At 34.2% G+C, this 14,051-nt stretch overlaps 1 pseudogene; it reads left to right on the top strand.

Moving 5' to 3' along the window:
• Positions 1–8,681: 8,681 nt before the first annotated feature.
• Positions 8,682–9,651, top strand: LOC100723213 (cysteine protease ATG4A-like; annotated as a pseudogene).
• Positions 9,652–14,051: the final 4,400 nt, after the last annotated feature.

Below are 14,051 nucleotides of genomic sequence, written 5' to 3'. Positions count from 1 at the left end.
TCTGGCAGCATTTACTGACTCCTTTGAGCTTTTCCCCCAGGAATTAAAGAGCAAACTAGGTACATAATCAGCCAAGTTACAAAGCAGTTACACAGTGAAGAGCTAAAGAAGCAGAAGGAGAAAGAAAGAGACAAAAAGAGCAAAATTAAGGAACACAGAAAGGAGAAAAGGAAAAATATAAAATACACCATCAGCAGACATTCAATTTCCTTGGGGTTTTGTCTATATTCTATTCTCAATTTGAGTGTTTCTTTTGAATAATAATATTTTTTTCCTTCCTTTTTTCTCCTTTACTCATCATTCTTTTCCTTAGTATTGTAATACATTTCTACAACACATTCATCTAGGATTATTATTAAGCTTTCAAAAGTTAGATGTACTACTTTGAGATATTTCTCTAAAAGAGACAGTCAGAAAGAAAATTATTTTAAAGGTAACTACTGATAATAAATATAAACTTTTTCTCTTGTTTTTCAGTTATAAAGAAAGTATCAGTAAAATCAAGATAATTTTATTCTAAATTATAGATACAACACTAATGTTTTTACAGACATTTTTTTTCAGAAAAAAAATGTTACTGTCATCACAGATTATTGTGGTTTAGATCTAATATCTTCTCCTAAAGTGCAATTTGATTTCATCAGTGGGGCACAACTCCTCCATGGATTCACCATTGAAGAGATCCACAGCTGATGCGCTATTGATGCCCTGTTGGAGGTAGGTTGCCAGGCACGTGGCCTGCAAGAATTGTTCTTATCCTGGGTCCCGTGGGCTGAGAAACTGTCCTCCACCAGGCCATTCTGTCTTGCCTTACTGCCTTGGAGTCAGCAGATTTTGGACTGAACCCACCAGAAGCTGAAAATTACATTAACATCTTCTCTTTTTAAGTTGTGAATGGATGGGTGTCATAGTTTATTCATTAATAGGAAAGTCACTAAAATATTAATCCTATATGTCTGATAAAGTGTTAATTGTTAACTGCACAGATGTTGCTACAAATGTGTAATTTTAATTAAATGCATAATAATTAGGCTAACTAGCAGATTGTATTTCTAGTATATTAAAATTAGGTTTTATGAATTTTGAAAATTTCTTTAGGATAATACATAAGGGTGATTTTTTTAAAAACTTGTAAGGCTAAACAATCATTTATCACAGAGGTGTTAATTTTATCCATGTATAATTGAAAATCACCCTTATCTGCTCACCTCATTTAAGGCCTTAATTGTTATGCAGATACCATCAAAAGTGAAATATAAGCAAAGGTTGAAATAAATTTTGGAAGTTCAGATTGCAAGTATTGTAAGTGTAAAATTCATCCTGTTGTACCCCAGCTTCAAAGGAATGTCTCCTTTCAGCAATCTTGTTCAGCACATGGACTTTAACAATGTTAACGCAGTGGCAACATGAAATATTTTAAAATTCAGAATAATATCTCTTAATCATTAATTTTCATATGAAAATTATATTAAGTATATCACTTGTTATTTTAAGTATATCCCAGTGAGAACTGACTGTTAGATTGACCATTAGACTCAGAATCAATTCAGTAGAATCGTGAATAAAGTCTAATGAACTCTATTTTGTCTATTTATAAAGTCCTTTTAGTTACTGGTTTTCAGGATTGAAGAAATAACATTAATCATTTAATATTTTGATACCTTTGCAATAATTTATTAATCAGGTATCTGTCTGATTATATTAGGTACCATAGTAACATTGTTCCATAACCTTCTTTGCACAGGGAAGGTAAATTATTAAATTAAAGTTATATCCATCTTTTAAACATTCTTTTAGCTTTGCTTAAGTAGAAATTTTTTTAAAAGACATTTTAACATTATCCTTTCATTAATTTCATCACATATCTTGCTTCCATTTGTGTAAGTTCAAAAGCAATTCCTTCTCATTATGATTTGTTATTTTATAAAGTTTGAAGTGATTACTAAACTCGAGGAAGATAAAAGTCATGATCACTGCTCAGTGAACTTCTATTATGTGTGAGGCACTTCACATACTCCATCAGTCAATGCCTATCACAATCTCCTAAGGTGAGAAAAGCTAAGTTTTTTCTTGTGATTAAATGGAAATTCATAAGAATTACCACATTCTATTGAATTTAAAACAAATGTCATTTAAGATGCAGATTATCTTACTGCCAGGACAAACAAGCAAAATGCTGCCAAATATAACTGTAATATTTGCCTGTAGACTTCTACTGATTCAAAAATGTAACCCTGGTGAGGATGAGTAGGGAAAAGGCCTCCTGGAATGATGTTATACAGCTTCAGTCTAATGCCTGTTTCCGTTCGCTCTGAGCCCAGAGCCTCTGAGCTTTCTATTACACAGCACATCCTTAAATACCTTCACAAAAGACAATGCATTTGGCATTTTCCTATATGAAAAATCTCATTTTCCTCATGGTACACCTAGACTTTGTATCCTTCATGTGGAGGAAATCAAAGTGCATGGCAGTGTATTAATCAGAAAAATGGATTTTGCCTGCCTCTCCCTGTCAATCACTTGATAAAGAAAAAAAAAAAAAACAAATAGGAAAGATTAAATCACAGCCTGCTCAAATGTTTTATGCTTGGAATAAATGCATTTCAGCTTTCACCAAAGTCCATTATGCACTGTTTGGCTTTGATTAGCAGGAGCACTTCATAAAGCGTGAAAGAAAGCTACAGTTAGTGCAAGGAAAAAATGAAGAAATGCGTAAGCATTTTCTCACAGTTTAGTTAAACAGCCAATTCACTCCAGTCGAAGAGAACAGCAAAAGCTCTGACAATTACGAATGTCCTTGGCAAAGGGATGAATTTATCTGCCTGTAAAGAAGTTGCTTTAAAAGACGCTGTCTGCGTCAAGCAGAACACCAGCAGAGCATGACTATAAAGAACAATCGGCATGCACTTTTACATGGGTGAGATCCACAATTGTGACTTGATTGGAATCCTCACCTGGCAAATCTGAAATCACCACCTGTTTTCTTTGGATGCATGTGTGACACACTCAAGTCACTTTACATGGAACTGAGAACACTCATTTACTCTCATGGATACACTTAAAGCGTTAGTCAATTAATTTTCATTAATCAAGTCACTACATTTATTAGAACTAAGCAACTCATTGTTTTTATGCTCAGATTTTTATTTCTAAGTGTATACTGTGTAATTTCTTCTATCCTATGGCATCTTTTCATATAGGTGCTATAGTTGTTTGTACCTTATTAGAAAGGGCAGATAGTAAAAGTAAGGTAGCTAGTATGTGATCAGCTCTCCTAAGTGCACTGGAGCTACAGAACCACAACCACCAATACAAATGCTAATCCCTTTTTAATAAGATCTTCAACACTCAATTCCCAACCTGTTATCAGGACTTCTGTTTTATTCTTTTTAGTCATCCTACAATATTATACAGCAAAAATTAAAATAACATTGATGGACAACACTTTATAATGCAGATTTGTGGTCATCTGAACTGTTTTATAAGATAATCTTGATAATATTCAACATTTAATATCCTGTAACTAATCACTGCCTCCTACTTAATCATTATGTAAGATGAATTATATTATGAACTGTATTTCAGTGTCAGTATAGATACACAGAGCTACTAGATTGTAAACATCATTATCTAAACAAAATAAGGAAAAGCTTTAATAATTCACTTCTAGAAAGTCTCTTAGATCTCTTCTGCTTTGAAAAACCTGGTAGAGCAGTATGCAACATTAATAATTATATAGGGTAGCTTGATATTATAATAAATTTGAGTATAGTACTTTAAGAATGACAATTTACATTATGAAATTAAACATTCATTAAATAACTTGAAATGTGGATCTTGAATATATGTGAATATATTCTATATTTATAATACATATGAAAAATAGGAACAAAAGGTAATAATAAAATACCAAAGAAAAAGCTCAACAAATATAACATCATCTCAGCATGTTATATTGTACTTTTTGCAAACAAATGTACCTGACCATTTTAATCTACCAGTGGATAAAGGCTGTGGTTAAGAAATTCCTTGTCATGTCATTACATTGAAGAATTCTTAGCACAGTGTAATTATTGTGCAAAAGTCTAGAAAAAGCTATATTTATTTTGCTAAGTGCTAGCGCCATCTGCTGGTTTCATTTGTCACAATATTGTAATGGCTAAATACTGAACTTGTTAGGATTCCCATGCACTTCTATAAAGACTTCATGCAGGTATTCCTGAAAGTACAATTTGAAAAAGAAAATTTACACAAATGCAAGGAACAACAGATTGAGAAGAAATACGGGAAATGAAAATAATGAAACATCGGGTTTTCTCTTTTAGCATTTGCAGAGCTAGCACGTTATGTCTGTACCACCAATCCTAACTGCTACAGCACTACAAGAAGCTAATGCCCAGAGTAAGTACAGTCAAATTTGTGTTCGTTTTTAGTATAGCAAAATGTCTGGCTTGGTCACCAACTGCAGCAAGAGAGACTGGTATTGACACTTCTCTGCTAAACTGCTGCAAATAAAACATTTTCTATTCGCAAAAGCAGAAGAGATTGTTTACTATGAATCAGAGTTCTGGTAAATTTATGGAATTCTTTCCTCTTATTCACTGTTGAAAGCTTTTGGATTTAAATTATGCTAGAGTGTCACTTAAAAGAGTCAAGTATCAGGCCAGAGATACAGCTCAGTGGCAAGAACCTACCTGGCAAGTATGAGACCATGAGTTCAAATCCTAGTACAGAGAGAGAGAGAGAGAGAGAGAGAGAGAGAGAGAGAGAGAGAGAGAGAGAGAGAATGAAAAGTATTTTGTACTTCCCTTCAATATGTAAAAATCTATTTGAAGTTTTTAAGATATTTGGATTGAATATTATTGTTCTTGGGAATTTCCAAAATACCTCTAAGGAAGATGAATAGCAGGGGAAATGTAGCATAATTAATTTATCAGCCCTCACACCTACACAAATTCTAACTCTTTTGATATACATATGTATGTATTTGAACAAGTATTTATGCATAGACACATACTATGCTAATAAAAAGTTCAATTTGAAGCCAACAGAGATATATGCTTATAACACCAGAATTCTGGAAAACTGAGGTAAAAAGATGGCAAGTTTTAAGCCAAGGGGAGTAACTGAGCAAGACTTAGTCTCAAAAATAAATGATTGGATGAATAAACCAATAAATAAATAAATGGGATGGGATGTAATTCAATGTAATTCATTGCAAAAGCTTCTAGTTACATCTTCAGCAGCATTAAAAAAACAGTTGTAAAGGTGACACATTTTAATTTTGAAATTACAACAAAATAGCACTTGAATACAAACAGAAAAAGTATATTAAGAAGAACAGCTTGAGTACAAGTAAGGCAAGGAAAATGATGAGGTCATGGAGTTTTCTGTTTGGCTAGCTTTCCACAGCAATATATTAAACTCTTCAACGACTTGCTTTATTGTTACTTAGGTGTGGGCTACTTGTTTTCCAATACTCTTTCTTAGCCATCCTGGTGTATGATGATCTGCCTCCTTACAGGGGACCTCATTCGGTTACTGCTCTCTCACATGTGTAGCATGAAACTGTATAACACTTCAAATGTTATGATTGTGCTTGTCTGAAAATTTTATATTGCTAAAAATGCAATTATATTCAATCCGTACTTCAGCTGAGTTATTCACAACACCAAAAACAAAGTGATGCTCTTAGAGTATGATGTTTATAAACAACATTCACAATTTCTTGGTTGTTTCTCTCAAAGTATATATACATATTCACATGTGCACTCAACAGTGTATGACCAGAAATACCAGTTGATTACAGGAACATTCGGAGATGTAACAAGACATAAAGTGTGCAAATAAATAATTGTATATTATTTGCAATTATTTGCAATAATTGTATATTATTTCCAATTGCAAATTGGATCAACAAAACACCACTCTCAAGTTGTTAGGGTAACAAAAGTTATACACTCTGTGGAAAGGCTAAAACACTAATAGGACGCACTTGCCCAACTGGCAGCAGTGGATACTCATAAAGCAATTTGCAAAATTATCCCTCAGTTAGCAAAATACAATAGCATTTATGCATTTGCTATGACCTTGTCATTCTTTTCTTTAGAGATATAGCAAAACAGTGATTCCTAAAGCAATGATCCAAAGTAATGACCAAACTAATCATTAATGAATATGTACAGTAACTCATGTGTACTATTTGTTGGTAGGGAGTGTAAGCAATCTGAATAGCTATCATTCAAGGAACAGGCATGTAGGATGTGAATGGATACCATGAAACATAAAATTTACAGTTAAAAATACTGTTCTATCTAGTTCTATCTAAAAGTTTTATTGAAATTTAGTGTTATTATTCACTCGCTCTCTTGGTAAGAGCCTGCAGCGAGGGCCAGGAGAACCAGAACTCCCGAGATCCATGGTGGGACTCAGGCAGCTTACTCACCTGCCCTCTTGGTAAGCGCCTGCAACATGGGCCTGGAGGAGAACCATTACCTGTGAGCCTACTGCCACACAGACTGAACCCTTCCCCCTTCATCCTCGCCCCCCATAGCTACTGAGGATAGATATCTCAGCATCAATTGGGAGGATGACCATATGCAGTAAAGCAATATGGGGGATTTCCTTCTATCTTCTATTTGAAGGCAAAGGTTGTTTTCACTGTTTTGTTAAGTTTCTTTTGCTCTATTCAGTATTCTCAAGTGGTTTTATAATGTTCTATTTTGGGTTTGATTTTACTATACCTAATTGACTGGACAACTATTGGGATGTTAAAGAGATATACCATAGTATCTATTACTACCATCCCAGTATCCTACTGTGAAATTCTGTAACAATTTCACTGCATTGTCTCGATTGGCTTTGTTCTGTCTTGTGCTGTTGCATTTTTACTACTTTCAAAATAAAATTTTAAAAAAGAAAGAAACTTAATGTAATCTACAAATAACAGGTATATAAATTTAAAATACCAATGAACAATAAGAATACATTTTCTGTGTGAAAATTTACACACCAAAGGTTTTTCACAAAACAATCAAAAATGAAGAGGAAAAGAAATATTAGACTGATTAATTAAGAGCCTACACTAATGGAAACAATGTGCATGGTTGAAGTAAGATTAATTCAGGCGCCTCTAATTGGGATCTATTATCTAGCAAAAACAGAAAGACTGAGATAGAGGTGCCGACAAAGAGATTGCTAAAACAGAATACAAACGTGTGGAGCTCAGGATGACCCTTGGTTGTTTGTTGCTTCCCTTATTAGAGTAGAAATTACTTGAGTCTTACATTTCCCTATGATTTTCAATATAAAATTACCTTTTCTACCTGACTTAAAGCTCGATCTTTTCTAATTGCAAATGCCTTTGCAGTTCAATCCTATACCTGCTGTTTCATTACATGTATTAGCAAGGAACACTGTTGGAAGGAAAAATTTCCTTGAACTCAGAGAAGTTATAAATGAATGAGGCAGCACCCTCCACATTTGGGAACTCAGCATCCGTGTTCATTTTTTCCTGGTTTTACCCATAGATCAGGAGCATAAAGAAAATACTTCATCTGATCATGTATTACTTTTCCAGTGTAGAACAGAAGTTCTTCCAGCTGCAACTGCATTCAAGCCAAAAGAGGATCAATCATTTTTTGTATATACTACTAATAACGGAAATAAATAGAAACTCAGTAATATTCTGTTTTTGTCTTTGCCTATATAACTGCATAACTACTTATCTATGGATAGAAGGCCAAGTCTTCCCTTTTATTTCCTCATAATTGAAGGTGAGGCTAAAGGCATACTCAACTTACCTGAGACTCAGTGGTGAGAATAAATCCAATGTTTTAAAAAAGATGTTGATAGAAAGGAAGCCAATAATTTGTCCAACATGATTACTTCATGAAAGTAGAACACTGGAATAAATGTTTTCATCAGAATTAAGATGCAATTATACTCTAAAAGGAAAATAATTTAACATCAAGGTGCTTAGATAAGCCAGGGATTTAGCTCAGAGGTTCAAATGTTTGCCTGTGGGCATGAGGTCATGAGTTCAATCCCTGGTACAAAAAACAAAATGCTTTGATAAAAAAGATCCTAACCAAGGGGGCCAGTTTTTCTAAGCTAAGTTCATATCTTAGAACTAATTAGTCATTAAGCACAAAAGATGAATATAGAATGCAATTTTTTATTTTAAAGAGGATAAAACAAAACATAACAAAAGAGAGCAAAGCAGATCAGAAGAAAACAATACAAGTGACATAAGATTTCAAGGTAAGACAGCAGGAGATCAACAGTGGCTACCACAATGTCTCTTGGTTTCTTCAAAATAGGTGCCTATATCTTCCCACACAATGAATTCTAACAAAGCAGTTTAAAACTGATCAGAACAGATGAATGAAAGCATTACAGGCCTTCAAAACCAAAGAACAGGAGTCAGGTTGCCAGTGGAATAAGGCCACGATGACAGCTGGAGAATAGAGTTAGTTTTATCCAAGTATGAAATCCAGATTATTATTTTTGCTGACTACCTAAAAGAATTTCCAGATAATGATGAGCTGGTATGGATCCTGGGGAAGCAGCATCTCCTTAAAACAGAAATATCTAAGCTGTTGTCTGATGTAAGCGCTCATCTATGGTTTATATACAGAAGGAAATTTTCACCAATCAGGGGAACAGGCCCTTCATCAATTGCTGGCTGGGGATGTATGCGGCACTATGGACAGATGATGCTGGCTCAAGCTCTTATCTGTAGAAACTTGGAAAGGGACTAGAACTGGGAGAAACACAAAGAAAACCCAAAGAATATCAACAGATCCTACAAGCTTCTTAGATAAAAAGGACTGTTGCTATTTTATCCATCAAATGGCAGAAATGGGTGTAGGAGAAGGTAAATCAATTGGCGAATGGTTTGGATCAAATACAGTTGCACAGGTGATTTATTTAATGAATGGAATTTCTTAGCTGTTTATATTCAAATGGATAACACATTGGTCATTGAAGGTATCAAAAAATGTGCTGAGTCCTACCCTTTAATGCTGATACAGCTGACAAAAGCTCCCCTGATTCTTTTATCCCTTAAAACCAGAGTGATCAAAGATACTTCTGCCTTCTGCCCAGCCTGGAAACCCCTGATGCTCATTGTGCCCCTTTGCTTAGGCATAAACCAAATCAATCCTATGTATGTTGATGCATTCAAAGAGTGTTCTAAGATGCCACAGTCTTTGGGGCATTAGGAGGAAAACCAAATAATGGCTATTATTTCATAGGATTCTGAGGTGATGAGCTCATCTTGGACCTTCACACAACCCAGACCTTTGCTATCACTGAAGAAAATGGAACAGTCAATGACCAGGCTTTTCATTGCCTGCAGTCCCCACAGCAGATGAACATACTGAACTTAGATCCTTCTGTAACATTGGGATTTTTCTGCAAAGAGTTTTGAAAAAGACTTTGATAACTGGCGTAGCCTTGCTCAGAAGGAAATTCTGAAGGAGAATTTAAGGATGTTTGAATTAGTTCAGAAACATCCACCACACTGGCCTCCCTTTATACCTCCAACCAAACCAGAAGTGACAACCACTGGGGCAGAATTCATTGGCTCTACTGAAAAAACGGGAGGACTTTTACCTGGAAGAAGATTTTGAGGTTCTGAACATGTAGTATAGTGGGAACTCAGTTTGGAAGTCTGTCTTCCATCCGGCTCCATAGGAACATGAACTTGTTACATAGAATTTTGCTTGTCAGCAAGTGCCTGGTATGCCAACAGCATGCAAACTTGATCACAATCACAATGGAGTCAATTACCATGTCTCAACCAAAAGCAAAAAAACAAATGACAGCAACCCTTTCCCAGGACGAAACAGATCAATCCTGGAGTCGAGCAGCAGAAAGCTTAGAAGGAGCCCATTGCTTCCCAACTGTTCTTACGTGGCTACACTAAGTCTAAGGTAGCTGAAATGAATACACTTAGAAGACAGACAGCAACTCCTATTTGATTCAAACACTGGCAGAGGAGAGATGGTTACACTGCTCTAGACTTTTAGGTGTGACCCCTTTTGGTCTAAATACTAAGAGGCAATATTTTCTCTTGCTCAAATAATAAAGTAAATCAGGGAGAAAAAGTTCTTGTTAACTTATTTGAATATGTATTTTAAATAGTTATAATTTGCTGGGGATATAGCTCAGTGGCACAGCACCTGCCTGACAAGCGTTAGGTCATGAATTTGATCCCAAATACCAATAAATAAATAATAACAATAATTTAAAAATTAAATAGTTATTTGATAATTTATATCAAAACATTTGCCAAAGAAATGATGTCAAATGTACACCTCTCAGTTGTCTTTCTGTTTGGAGGAACTTCTGTATTTCACTCCTCATCCTTAGTGATATTTTTATCAGATATAACCTACCATCTTTTAGTTAAGTCATATTCCTCAAATTATGGTCAGTACACTTTTTTTGTAAAGGGCCAGATAGTAAATATTTGAGGCTTTGCAAGCTATGTGGCCATTGTCACAGCCACTGTGCTGTGGAAGTGCCCAGACAGCAATGGACTCCGTGCAGGTAACACAGCAGCGCTTTCATACAATAAGTTTATTCCAGAATCAAGTGGAGGGCTGGACTTTGCCTACAATCATTTGGCAGTCACTTACATTGTTAATTTATGTTTGAGGAATTAAAAATAAAATTGTTTGAATTATAAAAAAACAAATAATAGGAAAATCAACAATGGCTACCATAATATCCCTTGTTCTCTTCAATATAGCTGTGCATACCTTCGTATATATTGAAACTAAATAATGCAAAACAGACTAAAGCCACTCTAAACAAAGAATAAAAGCATTACTGGACTGCACAGCATGGCAATATGAAATCAGCAATGCATACCATAATGTCTCTTTTTCTTCAAATTAGCTGTCCATTTCATCGCACCTACATAATACAATCAATTCTCATAAACTCTTTAGGGAAACTTCGATGCATGTGTAAGCCTCTACATGTAGATCTATTCTTTCTACATTAGAGGGAAAACGAAGCAAAACAAATTACTAGGAAAAACAAGAAGCAAAAAAGACAAATAAAAAACAACAAATAGCCCAAAACAATGACAATATAGGCCATCAAAACAACATAACTAAGGAACTAAGGAACTAAGGAACAATAACTAAGGTCGCTATTTCACACGGTAATCTTCAAAAGAGTTCTTCAGATTATCAGATATAAACATGTAAAATTTATCCTATCCTATGAATGTTAGCTATTTTATTCCAAGAACTAATAGAATTAGTAACACAATCATCTTAACTAAGTGTGTATACACAAATTTACATATATTTTTATTTTCCCTGCCTTTTTTTTTTCCTTTTCCCTGAGTTATTTTTTCCCTTTGAGGAGATTCTTATCCTTTCACAGTATTTTTTGTGGATTTTGTATGTTACTGACTCTTACAGTTTCTTACATTAGGGAGATAATACAATATTTATACATGTGAGTTTGATTTATTTCACTTATGAGTATGGTCTCAAGTTACCTTTATTACATATAAAAGATTGAATGTTATCCTTCTTTCTAGATGAGTAGTCCTCCACTGTATAAAAGTACCACACATTTTTTAAAGTTTTATTTAAAGAAAAAAAAACAGTAAAAGGGTACAAGTAATACATAATTTCAAAAAAATAAACAGTAAGAAATCACTAGTTAATAGATTACATATTGTCATCTTAGAAATAGTTGTTCAAGTTACAAAATTAAAGCATACAAAGTGGACATTCAAACAGTGAGACTGCAAACAGTTGTGTTCAATGATCCAACAAAAACTTAGTAATATGGTCATCTATCTTACACACCTAAACACACTTGCAGTTGTATCCTTTAGAGCACTTTCTTTTCCTCTCTTTTTTCCAATAACATTTACACATTTTGGGTTTTATTACTCTCACAGTTTTTATTACATTTTTTGGAAGAGAATAAAACCAAATGTGACAAAACAAAGCAGTCAGTCAAAACAAAGGATGGACATAATACGGAATGTAAAAACAGAATGCAAGGTAATCAACAATGGTTACCATAATGCCTCTTGGACTTTAAAAAGAATTTCCATATTTTCAGGTATAATAAAATTGGACAAAACAAAAACTAAACAATAAGACTGAAACATTGGAGACATTTACAGGACTTTAAAAGAAGATAATAGTCAAACCAGAATGGGCATCATAGTAAATCTTACTGCCTTCAAAGTAGTTGCTTATACCCTCAAACTTGATACTATCAAACAGAACAGAATTGAGCAAAATCAGTCAAAATAAGATGGTGACAGCAATACAGGGCTTCAAATCAAGTTAAAAGGAAATCAAAAAAGTTACTATAATATATCCTGCTAATTTTTAAAAAATTTTTCCCTTAATTTAAAAAATGAATAAATTTTAAAAAGAGGGAGATTGGGATAAAAGAGGACACAACAACATAACAATACAGGTCAGAACAGAACAATTTAAGTAATGTAGTGTTTCACTACAAGATAATCCAACTTAATAGTAGTGTCTTTTTCCTTGAAATATTTGAGTATAACTTAGTATACTACAGCATCAAGCATATCAAGACAGTGGGAAACAATTCAAGAGGATGAAAGTATTACAGGGTATTTAGAACCAGCTAACAGAAAACGAACAATGGTTTCTATATTTTCTCTTTACCTATAAAAAATTTTGTTTGTACTATCATATATAATAAAATCCAATAAGGTACAACACGATAAATCCAATGGAGACAGAAGAACAACAGTTTGAAGGGACTTCAAAACAAGATGGTATTAAATCAGCACTAGCTATTATGATGTCTTGTTTTCTTCAAAATAGCTGTTCATATATTCAAAGACAATAATTTCAAATAGCCAAGAATAAAACCATTTCAATTAATAAGTGAAAACTTTATAAGGCTTCAAAGCCATATAAAGGGGAAACATGATTACCACACACTTTTAGGTATTTGTGTCATTTCTTACACTAGGGAAACTATTCGGTATCCATACGTGTGAGTTTGATTTCTTTCACATATGAGTATGGTCTCAAGCTGTGCCCATTTATTTATAAATATCTCAATGTGATCATTCTTTACAGATGAGTACTACTCAATTGTATAAAAATAGCACTTTTTTTTTATCCATCCCTAGTTGATGGAGACTTAGGTTGTTTCCAAGATCTGGCTATTACAAATTGTGCTGCTATAAACATGGGTGCACATATATCAGTGTGGTATGATGTTTTCAGTTCTTCTGGGAATAAGCCTAGAAGTGGACCAAATGGGACTTCTAATCCCAGCTTTTTGAGAAATCTCCAGACTGACCTCCACGATGGTTGCACCTGTCTACATTCTCACCAACAGTTCAGGAATGTTCCTGGTTCCCCACAGCCTCTCCAGCATTTGTTGTTGCTTTTCTTGATCCTGGCCATTCTTTCAAGAGTGAGGTGGAATCACAGTGAGGTTTTAATTTGCACTTCTCTAATGAATAATGATGATGAACATTTTTTCATGTATTTATTTGCCATTTGTATTTCTTGATCTGAGAAGTGTGTATTCATCTCAGATGCCCATTTTTGGATTGGATCTTTGAATTTTGGGGGTCTGATTTTTTTTTTTAATTCTTTATGTGTTTTAGACAGAAGTCCTTTGTATGAAGGACAGTTCATTAAGATTTTTTGCCAGTTTGTGGGTTTTCTTTTTACTATGCTGGAGATTTCTTTTGACATGCAGAAACTTTTTAATAAGAGGTGATCCCAGTTATTGATTCTGGGAAGTATTTCCTGTGTAGTTTGAGTCCTGTTCATAAATTCTCTACCTACCCATATGTCTTCAAGGCTTTTACCCAATTTGTCTTCCAATAGATTTAGTGTTTCTGTTTTAATATTCAGATCATTAAACCATTTGGATGTTAATTTAGTACATGGTGATAGGCATGGGTCTAGTTTTACTTTTTGGCATATGGAGAGCCAGTTTTTCCAACACTATTTATTAAAGAGTCTGTTGTTCTTCCAGTGAACCTGTTTGGCCCTTTTATCAAA

This window comes from Cavia porcellus, unplaced genomic scaffold (assembly GCF_034190915.1).
Source record: "Cavia porcellus strain 051 isolate PalLab524CR breed Dunkin Hartley unplaced genomic scaffold, mCavPor4.1 scaffold_4, whole genome shotgun sequence".
Lineage (NCBI taxonomy): Eukaryota > Metazoa > Chordata > Mammalia > Rodentia > Caviidae > Cavia > Cavia porcellus.
This window is presented reverse-complemented; position numbering and strand designations above follow the sequence as displayed.